The following is an 18,136-nucleotide window of genomic DNA, read 5'->3' as shown; positions in this document are numbered from 1 at the left end:
CTGCAAAGGGGAGATACAAGTGCGGAGTAAGCTTGCAAGAGGCTGATCCTGGTCCCAGAGAGGGAAAAATAAGCTTTGGTAGGTAATGTACCTTTTGTTCCCAGAGGCAGAAAGATTGGGACTAGGCCAACGTAGAGATTGGCAATGGTTTTGAGATTCTAGGAGTGTGTGTGCGCGTGTGTGCATGTGTGTGTGCATCTTGACAATATTAGAGGAGGCTGAGCCCAAGCAGGCACATTCTCTTCAATCCCTCCCTCATTCAGTCTGCTCTTGAGTCTACTGAACATCAAGCTTGCTATAAGCAGGATCTTAGAGCTGAGGAATTGGCCTCCGAATCTGAACAGGTGTCGTAATCCTTTCTTAATAGGTTGTGCTGTGGACCCAATGTGAGGGCTATGCTGGCGTACATGGTGACATATTGAGCTGGGGGATGCTCTCAGGGTGGGGGACTGCTTCCATCCCAACAAAGGCCCTCTTGAGAGTCTATCCAGGGACCCATTGTTTTACTTTAACAGACCAGAAAATATGTTTGTTTTCCATGTCATTACTTCCAGGGGATGCTGAATGTGTGGGCAGAAGTTTCTCTGTAGATTAAAAATCAGATTTTTAGTTGGATTCAGCAAAGGAGTGTCAGCTGGATTTTTGTTTTCACCCATGAATGTAGCTGCTTCTGTGTAAAATACCATTTTGTTATTAAAAATCAATTCACACTGGAAATATGACTGTAGCGTATGAAGCAGAAGGGACGTGCTGTTTAGGGGAGAGAGGGCAGTCAGTTGTGTTTTCAAGGAGCAGGGGTGGGCTCTCTCAGGGAGTCAGCCTTTCCTCAAGAGTGACCCTGGAAGTCAATATAATGGGGTATTTTATTTTTTAATTTGGTAAAATAATCATAACATAAAACTTAACCACCATAATAATTTTTAAGTGAACGTCTTAGTGGTTTTAAGTACATTCACATTGGTGTGCAACCGTTATCACCATTGGTACTTATTTTTCTTTTCTTTTGTTTAGAGATGAGGTCTAATTATGTTGCCCAGGCTGGCTTTGATCTCCTGGTCTCAAGCAATCTTCTTGCCTCAGCCTCTTGAGTAGCTGGGACTGCAGGCTTGCACCACCATGCCTGGTGGCATTTTTAAAAAATAACCCTTCTTTGTGCCTAGGGCAGTGCTTTGAGAAATCCAGGTTTTTATTGCTAGGGATCTTATATTTCACTGGGGAGGCAAAGAGTTCCTTGGTGACAGAGAAAAAGAGTTTAGTGTGTGGTCAAGAAGGACTGGCAAATATAAGCCACACATATTGGCGCTCTTCCCTTCAGTAGCCTTGACAGACATTGCAAGTTGATTGCCTATCTCTCTTTGGGAACTTGGGTGCATTTTCAGGCTCTTTCTCAGAATAGTGTTCTGGGCGGCCAGGTTTTAAAAGAACTTTGGAGTCAGTCTTAGGACTGAGACTACTGATAAACATCGGTTTGGATCCCAGCTTTGCCACACACCTGCTGTGAGATCTTGGGGATGATTCTCCTCCCCTGAGCCTCCATCTACTCTGTAGAATGGGGAGACCACTCCCACCTCATAGGGCCATTGTGAAGGTTCCCAAGGGTTCTTGCAGAGCTGAGACAGGGCTGGATGCCCTGCAAGTGTTCCCTGAAACCTCATTCTGTGTTATCACCGGATGATGGCATTGGGGGCCAGAGGTGCACTGTCGGAAAGGAGGTCAGGGGGAGGTGGGGTGAGGGTAGGGGCAGTAAGAGATGGTTTTCTGGAAGAATCGAAACTTGAGGAGAGCCTTGAAGGATAGGGAATAGTCAATCAATTAGGAGAAAATAGCGATGGTGGTGCAGGGCATTTTGGAGTGGCTTCTCCAAGGTTCATTGGACTGGTTCGGTAGGAGATGAGGATATTGAGAGGATATTGGGGCGGGGCAGGGTGGACACTCCAGAGGAGGTTACAGACTGAGCTAAGAAGGGGAGGCTGGTCTATGCAGCAGTGTTCAAGGCATGGTAAGAAGCGTTGGGAATCTCCCATGGTTGGCAGAACTTGTGAGCCCCCCTGCCCTCAAAGGACTACAAGACCCCTAAAGAGAAGAGAGCTTCCTCCCAGTCCTCCTTTCTCTTCCTCCTCTCCCTCCCTCTGTTCACCCAGCAGCTGTTTACTGAGTCCTTCTTGTACAGTGGGCACTGCCCTAGCCTCTGGGATGCCAGGTTGCTGGCCTTTCTCTTACCATTGCACCTATTTGTTCTCTCCTGGGTACCTACCTTTGCACTGGCTGTTCCCATCACCTGGAATGTATGTCCCTCTGCTTTTCACATGGCGGACTTTTTGGTGGCTCTCAGCTGAACATCATTTGTGCATACAGGCCTCCCCTGACCACCCTGTCCACAGCACTCTATCACTGCAGTTCTCAACATTTTGGCTTCAGGCTCCTTTACATTCTTGCCATATGACACACAGTGCTAGCTGATCACCTACCTATCTTTGGGAACTTGGGTACATTTTCAGCCTTTATCTCAGAGAAGTGTTCTGGGCAGCCAGGGCCAGTTGCAGGTGTTTTTTAAAAAGGCATTGTGGATACTGACCACTCGCAAGGCTCAACTGGCCCTTGTTTCATTCATTCAGCAAAATTTTTGTTTGTTTGTTTGTTTGTTTTTCTGAGATGGAGTCTGACTCTGTCGCCCAGGCTGGAGTGCAGTGGCGCCATCTCGGCTCACTGCAGGCTCCACCTCCCGGGTTCACGCCGTTCTCCTGCCTCAGCCTCCTGAGTAGCTGGGACTACAGGCACCTGCCACCACTACTGGCTAATTTTTTGTATTTTTAGTAGAGACAGGATTTCACCATGTTAGCCAGGATGGTCTCCATCTCCTGACCTCGTGATCTGCCTGCCTCGGCCTCCCAAAGTGCTGGGATTACAGGCGTGAGCCACCGCGCCCGGCCTCAAAATGTTGTTGAGTCCTACTGTGTGCCAAATACAATGCTGGCTGCCCAGGGCACAGCAGACAGGCATCCCCCCTGCAGAGTGCACAGCCCAGGAGAGGCAGTGAATGAAAATTAGATTTGGATGGGGGACAGGAACAGGAGAAGGAAACTATTGTAGGGAGACTCTGCCATGTTGTAAATTAAAACAGAGACGTTTTAAAAAGACTTGTTTATTAATTCATGGAAAAATCACAATAACAATAATAAACCCATTGCATATTAACAAAAATAACACATGCTTTATTACGAATAACCGTATTTTCCAAAACAAAATAAATTTAGTGAGAAGACAGCATTGTTTTACTTTCTTTGGGTAAATCTCTCTAATGTCTGGCTTAATAGAAGACAGATTGTGTTGCATTCTGATATCTGCTTCTGCATTCAGTCTGTTGCATATCAATGTCGTGTAGCTCCTGGAAGGGAGTCCTGTGCGCTTTGTAGGTGCTCCGTGGCCCACCCAGAGATGTAGTTCATAAGAGTGACCAGGAGATGGCGGTGTTGCACCAAACCCCAGCTGCTTATTCTTGGAAACTCAGTTCCTCTCAGGGCATTTGGGGCTGGATGCTCTCTGGGATACTCTGGAAATCACAGAGTTTTAGGGCATTGAGTAGGACTTGGCATGGGTGGGACAAGGATAGGGACTGGAGAGAATGTGACTGAGGACAGAAACTCTGGAAAAGCACCCTTCATTTGTGCCGAGGGCTCCTTTTCTTCTTTTCTTTCCCTCCCTCCCTCCCTCCTCCTTTCCTGCTTTTCTTTTCTTTCCTTTTTTTTTCTTTCTCGGAGTCTCACTCTGTCACCAGGCTGGAGTGCAGTGGTGTGATCTTGGCTTACTGCAGCTTCTGCCTCCTGGGTTCAAGCGATTCTCTTGCCTCAGTCTCCTGAGTAGCAGGGGTTACAGGCGCCTGCCACTGCACCTGGCTAATTTCTATATTTTTAGTAGAGACGGGGTTTCACCATCTTGGTCAGGATGGTCTTGAACTCCTGACCTTGTGATCCACCCACCTCGGCCTCCCAAAGTGCTGGGAGTGAGCCACCATGCCCGACCGAGGGCTCCTTTTCTTAGGAGCCAAGCCAAGTGACTTCCCCTCTCTAAGCCTCAGCTTACTCCTCCACAAAATGGGCAAATTACGACTTTGGCTTCCATTCCACCCTGCCACTCTGGGCAAGGGTCACTATTTTGATAACACTGGCATTTTCAGCAACGCAGGATCCCCCAACCATCTCCCCCTGAGGCCTAGAGTATTCCAAGAACTCGCTGATGCTGTGAGTGAGCTCTTCCTGCAGGCAAAACCGTTCCTTCTCTCTCCACCTCCAAACACACCTTCATTCACCTGGATTGACTTCATGTGGCCGGTACTGTTTTCTGAGTGCTTGCTTCATGCAGGCTCTGTGCTGAATGGTTTGGACACATTGATGCATGAAGTGCTCAGAAATAGTTTGCGAGTTTCATTACCACCCCCGTTTTATAGGAGGAGGCACTGAAGCTAACAGGGTGAAGAAACTCACCCAAAGACACACTGTTGGAGGATGGAGAAACCTGGATTCAAGGTGGTCCCCACACCCATGGGGCTGCATCACCCCAAAATGCTGACTCCATCTTGTCGGATCGAACCCAGTTACTCTCTTTCTATGCTGATTTCTCTCTCCTGTCACTCCTTCTCCCTGCAGGGTGTTCATTGCCCTAGGGGATCTGAGCACAGTTTGTGATTTCGTATTTATTTGCTCATTTACTGCTCCCCTGACTGTGAGCACTACAAGGGCAGGGGCGATGCCTGCCTGCTTCACAGCTGTACCCTGGGTACCCAGAACTGCACTTGGCACAAAGTTGGGAGTCTACAACATTTTATTGAATGAATGAAACGAGCCAGTTGGGCTCTTCTAGTGGGTGGTGTCCAGGCAAATTAGAGAGTAGCCAGATCCACCCCTCACTGGTATGTGACTTAGGGCTGATGACTTCCCCTGTTTGAGTCTCAGTTTCTCCATCTGTAAAATGGGAATAACTGGGTCCCCTTCTTTTTCTTTTTTTGTTTTTTGAGATGGAGGTTCACTCTGTTGTCCAGGCTGGAGTGCAATGGCATGATCTCGGCTTACCACAACCTCCGTCTCCTGGTTTCAAGCAATTCTCCTGCCTCAGCCACCCGAGTATCTGGGATTACAGGCGTGCGCCACCACGCCCAGCTAATTTTGTATTTTTAGTAGAGATAGGGTTTCTCCATGTTGGTCAGGCTGGTCTTGAACTCCCAATCTCAGGTGATCCCCCCACCTCGTCCTCCCAAAGTGCTGGGATTACAGGTGTGAGCCACCATGCCTGGCCCAACTGTGTCCCTTTCGATGAAGCTACCAGGATTTGACAAGAGAGCATACGCAAAGTGTCCACACGCAATGGGCTCTCAATTCCTATTTCACGTGTTGAAGCTTTCCCTTGGCCTTGGGCGGGTATGACCGCCAACAGGGTCGGGGGAAGGCAGAGTGGTCTGAGGGTTAGACGGGGGAGCAACCGGACCAAGTCATGGAGCAAACTGGTTGGCAGCTCTGGCCTCTTTATACTCTGAGCCTGCCTGGGGTGAGCACCCAAGAAGCTACAGTCATGGTGGCCCAGTCCCTACAGTCATCTCTTGCCTGGCCCATGGCCTATAAACAGATCCTCCCCTGCAAAGCACCCACAACAGGGGCAGAACCATGTAGCCAGGGGGACAGAGACCCCTGTGGGGAGCTGGTGCTGTTCTGCCTGAAACACTAGCGGTTTCCTAATGTTTACTCAAGAGGCCCCTCATGTGTGAAGGAGGCTTCCTCTCAGAGGAAAGCTCTGGAATGTAAGGAATGTGCCAGCGCCTCCAGCCCAGGCCCCAGGAAAGAGAACGTCTTGGAGGCACAGGGCTGAGGGGGCATTTTCCCAGCCATCTCAGGGATGCCAGGCCACCGGGGAGCTCATACCAGACATCACCTTCTGGCACTGGGGTCAGGCCTCAACCACCTTGACACTTTCCCAGGTTCTCAGGCTGGAGTGATGGAGGCCCCGTGGACTCTCACGGTCTTTGATTTCAGCCTCTCGCCCAGCACCTGCACCCCTGGATCCGGGACCAGACCCTGTGCTGGGCACTGAAGTACAGAGAAAACTGAAGCTGGCTCTTGTTTGAGCCAACTGGAGGTGGTACAGATCCAGTGTCAAGTCTGGACTCCCATACTGTGTCACCTTGGACTAGTCACGTCAGTTGTCTGAGCCTCTGTATCGCCCCTTTCACAAGGGTGAAAGACCCCCATGTTCCCAGTGCCATAAACAGAAATTATTATTGTTCCAAAAATGGCTAACAATATCGCCCATCCCACACACGCCTCTTATAACGTGACTTTGACTGTTCTCCCCTGGAATCTGGGTGGGTTTGTGACTTTGGTGGAAGCGATGCTAAGTGACTTCCAAAGGTAGCTCATAAAATGAGGGAGGAGAGTGCTCACTCTTGGAACCCATCCACCGTGGTGTGAGGAAACCCAAGCAGCTTGAAGAGGCTCACATGGAGAGGAACCAAGACGCTCACCCATGGCCTTGGCTGAGCTCCTGGCAATCCTATGGGGGAATCATTTTGAAGGTGGGTCATCCAGCTCTAGTTGAGTCACTGCAGTGAATACTGCATGGAGCAGAGACAAACTGTCTGTGACAAACCATGTTGCATTTGCAGGTTCTTGAGCAAAATGGTAGTAGTTTTAAGCCTCTAGGTCTTGGAGAGGTTCATTATGCAGCAATAAACAAGGATACAGTTCCTTTGAAGAAACAACTTTGCTCCTGTCTCAGCTGAACTCAGGATCTTTTCCCCCCAAATCCTAGTCCCTTCCAGCATTTTCCATCTCAGGAAAGAGCCCCACTCTCTCTGGTTGCTTGAAAAAGAAACCTGACCGTCATCTTTCTTTCCTTCCTCAATCTGTGTCACAGCCATTGTCCAAGTCCTGTCATCTTACCTCCTAAATCTCTCTCTCTCTCTTTCTTTTTTTTCTTTTGAGATGGGAGTTTCACTCTGTGATCTAGGCTGGAGTGTGGTGGTGCCATCTCGGCTCACTGCAATCTCCGCCCCCTAGGTTCAACCGATTCTCCTGCCTCCCACCACTGTGACTGGCTAATTTTGTATTTTTAGTAGAGACAGGGTTTCACCATGTTGGCCAGGCTTGTCTCGAACTTCTGACCTCAAGTGATCTGCCTGCCTCAGCTTCCCAAAGTGCTGGGATTACAGGCATGAGCCACCATGTCTGGCCCTAAATATCTCTTCTCACTTTATTCTATCCCCCTGACTTTGCCCTAGTCCAAACCACCAGCCTTCTGTTTTGGACAGCTGTGGCAACTTTCTCACCAGCCTCGCAGTTTCACAGGGAGAACGGGAATCTTGATATAGGAATGATGTACAGAATAAGATAAATCATCGGGGTTCAGTTTCATCCACCTCCAGTGCTGTGTCTCTGAGCCCTTCATTTGTCTTTCCCTAGACTGTTCCCTGTTTTCCCCACATGAGCCCAGGAGAAGACCCCTCCGGTCACTACATCCTGTCTATGCATAACACCCTCCTTGACTAAGCCTGAGTGAGTTTGCTCACTGCTTTGGTCTCTGGGCAAGCGGTCCTGTTTGTTAATTTTTTCCCCCCATCTAGACTTTAGATTTGGATTCAGTAGTAGATCAGATATGCATAGGCCACTGTCCATGTGCCAGGCTCTGTGCTAGGCACCTAGAATGGTGAGAAGAAACTAAATATCTCTCCTCATGGAATTCTCAGTCCAGTGGGGGAGACATACATTCAACATGAAAACAAGAAAGTTAAATCCTTTCTACCACTGTTTATTGCTATGAAAAGAAGTATGGCGGGGCAGTGGGACAGGGTGGCCCAGGTGGAGTGGAGGATGGGCAAGATCAGGTGGTGGTCAGGGAGGGCTTCTCGGAGGAGGTGGCATTTGAACTGTTAAGAAGGAGTCAACCACACAACATTAGGAGAAAGTGTCAGCGGGGGAACAGCAGGGGCAAAGGCGTTGAGGTGGGGATGAGCTTCCATGCTGAAGGGACAGAGGTGAGGCCAGAGCACAAGAGGCTGGTGGGATGTAATGTTGAAGGGGCAAGCCGGGGTTGGATAATCCTGAGCCGCAATAAGGAATCTGTTTTGACTCTAAGCATATTTGGAAGCCATCGGAGGGTTTTGTACTGCAGAGTGACACCCTCTGATTTATGCTGTAAACACTGGCTTCCAGCTGCTGGGTGCAGAATGGATTGGAGGGGGACGGGGGAGCAGGAAGCCTGGGGCAGAGGCCGTGGAGGAGTCCAGGTGAGAAATGCATTTATCAAAGACACCATCCACACAGGTGCTGTGGGGCTGAGGCTCCTCTGTCTCCGCTGTGGCCCTGCTACCCTGTGCCCGTGACTTCCGGACACTTCTGTCTGTTATTCTTTAAAAGGCAGTCAGTCCTTCCTTAATTCTGAGGTGAGGATCTACCTTCACAGACTCACTTCAGCATCCTGAAAGTCTTTCAGAAGCCCGGCCTGACTGCCTGAGTGAGGCCTTCCCAGCACTGTGTTAAAAGCTGGGATTGGACCATTGGTTCAGACCCTCCAATCCTGACTGTGCCCTGGCTCCCTACAACTCCATCCTTCTCAGAAGGGCTGTCCCCACAAATAAGGTGGCAGCAACACCGTAGTGTGTTGACATTGGACTTGTGTTCTGCTCTAGATGTACCAGGGCTGAATGACCTATGGCAAATCATTTTACCCGGTTTTCCCATCTCTGCCACCTTCACCGCCTCTCCATATTGGTTCAACAAATGATGGCTCTCACCTGTAATCTCAGCACTTTGGGAGGTTGAGGTGGGAGGATCGCTTGAGGACAGGAGTTCAAGACCAGCCTGGGCAACACAGTGAGACCCTGTCTCTACAAAATAAAAAAATTAGCTAGGCATAGTGACGCACACCTGTGGTCCCAGCTACTCAGGAGGCTGGGGCAGGAAGATCGCTTGAGCCCAGGAGTTCGAGGCTGCCGTGAGCTATGATCATGCTACTGATTCCAACCTGGGTGAGTGAGGGAGACCTTATCTCTTTAAAAAAAAATAACCAGTAAAGGGTTTGTGCATGGTGAAATGCCACTTGGAATTGAGAAAGCAGCCAGGCTGCTAGTACCCTGAAAGAGAGTAGACAGACACCCCTTCTCTCCCTGGTGCGGCAGAGAACACTGCTGTGCACACCATTAGTGCTCATTAAAAGTATCCTTTGATGAGGGCAAACTGTTCTTCCAGTTCACGTTGGATATTCCTGCTCAGCTTGAACCTCACCTGCTTTATGAAGACTTCCAGGTTCAGCTGACCTCACTTTCCTTGTGTCTGGCTGGACTCTGGATAAGCTTCAATCCAGACAGCCAAGACACTGATTTGTAATTTTCTTTGTGTGGATCTTTCTTCCCAATCAGGCCAATGTGTCTCGAAATGAGGTCCTCCAACCACATCATTTAGTTTTCAAGGTGGAACAGGTTAAAACTACAGACCCCTCTGAATCAGAATCTCAGTGTGGGTCCAGGAATCTGTGTCTGTGTTTGTCTGTTTTTGAGACAGGATCTCACTCTGTCATCCAGTTGGAGTGCAGTGGCACAATCATAGCTCACTGTAACCTTAAACTCCTGGGCACAAGGGATCTTCCTGCCTCAGCCTCTGAATAGCAGGTACTATAAGCACAGGCCAGCATTTCTGGCTATTTTTATTTTTTGTAGAGATGGGATCTTGCTATGTTGCCCAGGCTGGTCTTAAGCTCCTGTTCTCAAGCCATCCTCCTGCCTTGGCCTCCCAAAGTGCTGGGATTACAGGCGTGACCATGATGTCTGGCTGAATCTGTGTTTCATCTGGCAAGTGATTCTTGGACTCACAGATATTTCAGAACCACTGCATTCCAGAGTGAGTTCCTAAGCAGAAGGACTGCATTGGATACAGCACCATATACCATGGTCCCCTATGCAAATCTTACACTCAATAAATGTGTGTTGCTTGAATGAATGAGGTTTTAGGCCGGGATGTGGGAAGAGTCACTTTATTCCTCCTAGAATCCCCCACACTCGCTGATGGTCCCCATGTTGGACGTGAGGTCTCACCATATTTTTCTGCCACTGGGAAACTTCTCTGGTAAGAATTCCCCTATGCCCCACTGTATAATCTTCTCATTAATACACAGTATTGTAAAAGTGATCTATAATTAGATGCTAACCGAGTTTGCCGTAAAATTGGGTGGGCGAGGTCAGCGAGGTAAGCTGGGAGCCAGCTGATTGTTATGATCAATCAATAACCTATTTATTTCCCAACATTTCTATTAACCTCTGCCAGCCAATCACAGTTTCAATTTGAAAGGCTGGGGTCTGCTTTGCTGACTGGAGAAGTCTGATTGAAAGGGGCCCCTGACACAACCCCAAGGGCGAAATCCAATTAAAATCATTTTCACTGGTAGATTAATATTTTTAGCATGTTCTACATCCTGGGATTCATCATTCCTGGCAATAACTAATGTCTTGTGACACGAGCAGGTGGATTGGCACTGCCATCAATAATAATTGTGATTAATTAGCTCATCAGGTCCTAGGATGGCTTTGGGGTGGCAGTTGGTGCAGCTTCTGGGAACTTCTCCCATCAAACCCTGGTTATGTGGATGTCTCTGGGTCACACCCATGTAACGGCCTTTTCTGAGTCGGAATGGTGTTTATCTGTCTCTGAGTCTGAAACTCTCTTGGAACTATGAGTTCCTTGAGGACAGGTATTATTTCTCGTTGCTTTCAGCAAGTCACTTATTATTTGGCACACCCAGCTCCCCGTTTCTGAAGACTGTCCTTGGCTTTCTCCATCCACATGGCTACAGTAGAAGCCACCATATTTTTGTAACATGGCCCCATTCCTGGCTGCTGTTGATTAAACTAGCGGTAGAGCCCATCTGAAGCCAAGCCAACGGCTCCGTTCTTGGATGTTGTTGATTGGACCGGGGTAAGGCCCAGCCCAAGCTGGGGCAATGAAAGCATCATGGCACCACTTGTGGACACTGTTGATTGGACAAGGGGTAGAGCCAATCTTAAGCCACACCAATGAAAACCTTAAGGCTCCACCTCTGGATGTGGTTGATTGGATTAGGAGAAGGGCCCAACCCAAACTGGGTCAATGAAAGCCTCACGGCCCCACCTGTGGACACTGTTGATTGGACAAGGGGTAGAGCCCATCTTAAGCCAAGCCAATGAAAGCCTCTTGGCTATACCCCAGATGTTGTTGATTGGACTAGGAGTAGGGCCCAACCCAAGCTGGGCCAATATAGATCTTCCTTAGGAATATGGAATTAGGTTTAAGAGAAAGGATCCTACTGGCCAGCTTGAGAATTTAGGGGACTTGATGGCCATTGTTTGTACGGTAAACAGGGAACTAGTTATGAATGAAAGCAGTGCTGAGAGAGGAGAAAGGATGAGGGACACAGAAAGTACATCTTAGATTTCCTGGTGCATCTCAGTTCCTGTTTCTAGGCCCCTCCTGAAACCTGACTGCATTCTAGCTCCTTGGCTCTCTGAGTTATCCCTGCATTTTTATAATAATTATTCTTCCCCCCACCTCCCATGCTTCGGTTAATCTAATGAGTCGGTTACTTTCAACCAAAAGTATACCAATGAATTTAGAACCCAAGAGATGGCTAATGTCACACTGCAGGCCAGTGAAAAACTGTCCTCTTTCTGCTAACTCTCAGATGCAAAACCTTTTGGGGGAAGAAAGAAACAAGGAAGAAAAAATAACTCACATTTATTGAAGGCCTACTGTGTGTTAGGTGCTTTGCAATGTCATGTATTTAATGTTTACCAGGCTGGGAGGTAGATTTTATTTTATTAGTTTACAGATGAGGAAACCGAGGCTCAGATACTTTGGATAACTTGTCCAGAGAAGAATTGGGGATTGTATTTAATTACTTTGGCAAATTCCGTGATTGCTGAGCACCCCATGTTGTCTCTTAAAAAGAGGTGTGCTGCTTGGCTGTAGATATCAGCATGAGGCTGTTGAAAGATAATGAGGTAGCCAGTGGGGACCGTGGGAAGAAGACAACCATCAGATTGGTGGTCAGCCTCTTGAAGTCCTGTAGAGAACAGACAGAACCAAGAGCTGAGTCTTGGCCAAGTCTCCCCCACCTTTAAAGACCATCTCCTTCTAGAACCCACTCATTGCTTTCGGATTGCTTCAGGACTCCCAGGACCCACCCAGATAGCCCCAGCTCCAGCCACTGGAAACATCTCCTTAGTGGGTTCTCTGCATGGCTTTCTATCCTTGGGAAAACCCAGAACAAAACCAGATCTTCCAACAGAGGCTCTGCAATGGAGAAATCCCAGTGGACCAAGGTGCACGATCTGCTCTGAAGCGCTCAGGGATATTTGTCTTCTCACACTGGGCTAGTGGTGGGGAAAGGTGCACCAGGCGCTCCTTAATGTACACATCTGGATTGAATTGATATTCCCACAGTAGATTTCCTAATGAGGAGTGGAGGACAACAGATAAATAAATATAATTAGGAACAGTATCCAGACTGACGCATGCTGAAGAGTTTCAGCAGGTACCAACAGATATATTCAGGAGTCCGGAAACCTTGGGAAATTCCTATAGTCCCAAATTCTAATCTCTAGGTCAAGTTAGCTGACCATCAAAAATCAGCCTGGGAGGTCTGTTTTTCTTTTTTTTTTTGAGACGGAGTCTTGCTCTGTCGTCCGGCCTGGAGTACAGTGGCGCGATCTTGGCTCACTGCAAGCTCTGCCTCCCGGGTTCACACCGTTCTCCTGCCTCAGCCTCCCAAGTAGCTGGGACTACAGGCGCCCACCACCACACCCAGCTAATTTTTTGTATTTTTAGTAGAGATGGGGTTTCACCGTTTTAGCCAGGATGGTCTGGGTTTCCTGAGCTCGTGATCCGCCCGCCTCAGCCTCCCAAAGTGCTGGGATTACAGGCGCGAGCCACCGTGCCCGGCCGGGAGGTCTTTTAACACTGCGGTTTCCTGAGCCTGACTTCTGGGGATTCTGATTCCTGTGGCATATGAGTCCTTTTGAGAAACTTCAGACAGAATCCTGACAACCAGCTGGATTAGAGATTCACAAGGCATATTATCACAGTAAAGGCACTAAAAGGTCCGCAACAAAGACACCCATGACATTTCATTGAACCAGTTTATCAAAGTTAAACAAACACAGGTCCCTCTTTCTCTATTTTTGGTATAATACCTGTTTTTACAAGGTCTACTGCCCAGAGAGCTTATCAACTCTTTCCCTTAATAATTATACACTAGCATCACGAATCTAGTGATTTTTTTCATGCCCTTCCTACCATTTTATAGCATTGGACTATTCTCTCCCTGAAGACAAGAATAGTATCTGTGTTATTTGCAACATCCCCCACATAGAGTCTGAGTAAATGAGTGAGTCTCTTAAAATCGTCTTTGAACAGGGGACGTGGTCCTCTGCCCACCAATAGGGACATTGATAACAGGGTAGGAGAGAGATTTAAAGCAGCTGGTCATAGTAGGAAAACCTGCACAGCCACCTTTGGTTGACAGTTGTGGATGCTGAGTGCCAGCAGTCCAGCTGCTTCTCCTCTGAGCTGTTTCTCCACTGCTCTGAGATCTGCCTCTTGACAAACTTGGTCCCCAGGTACAAGCCCTCCTGAGACATTTGGTTAAGGAGAGGAGCTTCCCACTTCTCCCCTTTTCCTTTCAGCCACCAGACATTGAAGGGAGCATTGCTGAGGCCATTTAAATGGGCTTCTCCGCAGAACGAACGAGCCCTTGTGTTGGAAATTGGGTTAAATTCAGCATGCATAACCATTCACAATGGCTCTTTACACCCCAGGAGCACTAAGATCCCACTAATCTTCAGTCAAAACAATTAGAGCATGAAGGGTGGTGTATTCATCCCAAAGGCACTGGGCATCTGGGAGTTAGGAAGGGGTGGGACCACCCACATTCGGGCTTTGACTTTCCAGACGCAATGACAAGGCCAAAAGACCCAGAGGATTCTTCTGGGTATTGTGGAAAGAGGGTCTGGTCAGAGTAAGTTGCTTCAGTCCATCCGTCTCTTTCTCCATGTGGTGGACTCTTAGCAAGTGCAAGACACTTTAAATGCACCATGTTACTGCATCCTCACAATGGCTTTGTTACCATCATCTCCTATTATAGCTGAGGAAACCGAGGTGCACAGAGGTTAAATGATGCACTCATCAGAGGCCAGCAGCAAATAGATGGCACAGAGAGAAATCAGCAAATAGATAGAACCAGACAGAAATCAGTCTGGTTCAAGAAGAGTTTAATAAAGGTAGCATTCAAAGAGGTGCTGACAGTGTATTAGTTTTCTATTGCTCCATAAAAAATAACCACCAACTTAGTGGCTTTAAACAACACCCTTCTATTAGGTCATAGTCCTCTTGGTCAGTAGTTCAGGCACAGCATGGTTTTCTGCTCAGAGTCTCACAAGATTGAAATCCAGGTGTTTCTGGGGGCTGGGCTGCCATCTGAGGCTCAAGGTTCTCTTTCAAACTGTCTCAGGTTGTTGGCAGAACTCAGTTTCTTGTGGTTGTAGGACTGAAGTCCCCGTTTCCTTGCTGGTTGTTGTCCAGGGATTGCTTTTACCTCCTAGAGACCACCCTCAGTCCTCAGGCAAATCACAGCATGGATGTCTGCTCCTTCAAGGCCAGCAAATGGTTGTCTCTCACTTGAAATCTCTCTGACTTCTATGGGTCACCTGATTAGACTAGGCCCACCCGGGATAATCTTCCTTTTGATTAACTTGAAGTCAACCTAAGACAGTATGAAATCCCATCATATTTGCAAGTTCAGGCCACACTCAAGGGGAAGGGGCTATTCAGGATGCGTTCACTAGGGAGCTAGAATCTTGGCGACCAGTTGAGTTTTCTGCGCTCCAAAGACAGGATGTGGGAAGCCACCAGGAATAGTGCAGTTCCCTGGGGATAGCAGGGGTGGGACTTGATTACCAACCCTGGTTCTGAATAGATGAGGAGCTGGGAGACACAGAAGGAGAGGGCTGCCCAGTAGAAGCTGGGACCTTTGGTTGAAGGACACAGCTAGTCCCTGGTGACTTGGCAAGGAGGGAGATGGAGGAATAAATAGATTGACCTCAGTTTCCTTCCTCCCTTTCATCTTCTGTGGTTGCTCTCCATTGGCCGATCTTAACAAGAGGCTGGAGGAAGGGACACAGCCTACTTATGCAGTCAATAGAGACCAACTTCTTAGGGAGTGGGCAGGTTGGAGGAGGATGGAGAGTGGATCAGGAGGGGTAAGTAGATGATATGCTGCACAAATAACTTCTTAGAGTCACATACCTTGTAGTGTCAGAGTTCAGATTCAAATTCAAGTCTCTTTAAAGTCAGATCATACCATGCACCCTCCCATTTCCTGACAATCTAACAATCCAGTGAGAGACACACTAATGTTTCTATTTTGTAAAGGTCCAGAGAGGTTAAGTAAATAAACCAGAGTCACACAGCTAGCAAGTGGCAAAGCTGGGATCTAATTCAATTCCAAAACTTGACTTCCACCCTCTCCACCTCCATCCACCCATATATATCCACTGGCCAATCTATTCATTCATCAGACTTTTACTGCGTGTCTTCATCTAGGCACTGTGTTCAGAGCAGAATGAGATTCCATTCTTTTCTTTTCTTTTTTTCTTTTTTTGAGACAGATTCCAGATTCTCCCTCTGTTTCCCAGGCTGGCTGGTGTAGAGTGGCATGATCTCGGCTCACTGCAATCTCTGCCTCCCGAGTTCAAACTATTCTTCTGCCTTAGCCTCCCGAGTAGCTGGGATTACTGGTGCCCACCACCATACCTGGCTAATTTTTATATTTTTAGTAGAGATGGGATTTCATCATGTTGGCCAGCTGGCCTTGAACTCCTGATCTCAGGTAGTTTGCTCGCCTCGGCCCCCCGAAGTGCTGAGATTACAGGTGTGAGCCACCACGCCTAGCCAAGATGCCATTCTTATGTCCTCATGTTATTCACAGTCTGATGAGAGAAACAGACCTGTATGCAGATTATCGTGCAGTGAAGGGGAACAGGAACTTTGAGAGAGGAACGTACAGTGCTCATCGGTGGGCATGTGGGAGGGAGATTTCTGCTCAGTTGGGGGAGCCTGGAAATGCAGCATCCTTTTCAGCTGCGTTTTGAAGGATACATAAGATCCCAAGGGCATGGTGCATCTTGGGAAGGCAGCATATCTTTTTAGCCCAGCTGCCTCTCCTTTGCTGCAGCTTCCTCTTTCCAGGGCATGATTTGGAAGGACAGAGTTTTACTGTTATTGAGGACACAGAGTTCTCTAAGGTGCATAGCCCAGGGGATGGAATGGAGCAGGGGATGTATGTATGTGTGGAAAAAATCCACCTTGATTTGAATTCTTGTCTGGCTATTTCTGAAATATATGACCTTACAGGGACCCTTCCCTATGTGGTCATCTCTACAGGAGATTTCATATCCCCACCTAACTGGTTTCAGGTTGGCCAGGTGACTTTCAGCCAATGGATGAAAGTGAGTGGAGATGGTATATGTGCCACTTTTTGACAGATACTGTAAGAACCCTTGTGTGGTCACCTTTTCCCTTCCCTTTTTGTGATGCTGTGGGTAATTTTTACTATTTCCCAAGTGTTGGGCCTCACCTTCCCTTTTCACCTTGGCCTCGAGACCATCAGATTTCCATAAGGGGGTTGCTTCTTTAACCTTCATCCTGGAATGAAGGGAGGAGGGGGCAGAGCAAAAGCAAAAACAGAGCTACAAGGGTTTGTCACATTCCAGAGGAATGAATGGTTGCTATCTAAGCCACGGAGACCTTTGAAGGCATCTGTTAGCACTGCATAATGTAGCCTAAGATGGCCAAAAGAGCAAGGCGTGTTGCCTTTCTCTGTGTTAGTTTGCTCATCTGTAGAAGTGCGTTGATAGTTGTAGTTACCTTATGGGGGTCTGGTGAAGATTAGGTGGAACAGCTAAGTAAAAGCGCAGTTTCTAGCCTACAGTGTGTCTGCACTTTGCAGATGTCTAAGACTCTTCTTCCAGTCCCTTGTCTCTGCCATAATTATTTCTACCCCAGGGCCTGTGCACATCCATGCTGTTCTCTTTGCCGGGGTTATTCTATCTTTCCCTCATTCCCTTCTTTACTCAAAATTCCATACGTAGACCTAGCTCCTCCAGGAGGCCAGCTAAGGATGGGCTTAGAGCCCCGGGAAAGTCAGGTCATGAAAGGGATGAAAACGGTTGCATTTCAACAACCAGTATCAGGAAATCTAGAAAAGAGTTCCTTTAATATCAGCATGCACACATATTTCGTGTTTTACGGTTTTGCATTGTTTTAATTTCAGTTTACATAGGGGATTGCAGAGGGGGCTCCCTCATCTTTTCTAAGCCTAAGGCTTCTGAAGATCTTTACCTGCTCCTGTCCACAGATAGCAGGGCCAGGAGAAAGGGATGGGGAGAGTCCCTCCTGCCACTGACCCAGGATGGATAAAAGTACCCCCTTCATAGAAGGAAGAAAATGGGAACGAAGGTGCTGCTGACCATCTGAGGTTGCCTGCATGGCAGTTAAGACCTTTGGGTGAGGCTACCTGGATTTAATTGTTGGTTCTGCCATTTACCAGCTATATGAGCTTGGGTGTGTCATTCTTTACCATTGAGCCTCACTTTTTACATTCATAAAATGGGAATAAAAATACCAGTTTGTTGGGTCATGGTGAGGACAACTAAGACAAGTGCCCATAGTGAAGCCTACATAAAGATGGCTGATTGTTCAGTCATTCCTTATTTATTGAATGTCTGCTATGTGCCAAGTTCCATGAGAGGCACTGGAGATGCAGAGATGACCAGACAGACTAGGTCCTTGCTCTCAAGATTATATATTTGTAAATAAATATATAATGAGTCAGGTCGCAGTAAGGGATATGGAGAAAAAGTCAGGGTAACTGTAGAAAGTAATGGTGGAACAGATTCTATTTTATTTGGACATAATTGACAAAGAGATTGACCAACACCCAAATATAATTGGGTAATGTTTAAGGGCTGCAACTTGATGCTGTCATATACATATATGGTGTAAAATGATCCTTATAGTCAAGCTATTTGACACATTCATCGCCTCACATAATTGTCTTTTTTTTTTTTTTT

Source organism: Colobus angolensis, unplaced genomic scaffold (assembly GCF_000951035.1).
Source record: "Colobus angolensis palliatus isolate OR3802 unplaced genomic scaffold, Cang.pa_1.0 Scaffold139, whole genome shotgun sequence".
NCBI classification, from domain to species: Eukaryota; Metazoa; Chordata; class Mammalia; order Primates; family Cercopithecidae; genus Colobus; species Colobus angolensis.
The sequence above is the reverse complement of the archived record's forward strand: the minus strand, read 5'-3'. Positions refer to the sequence as shown.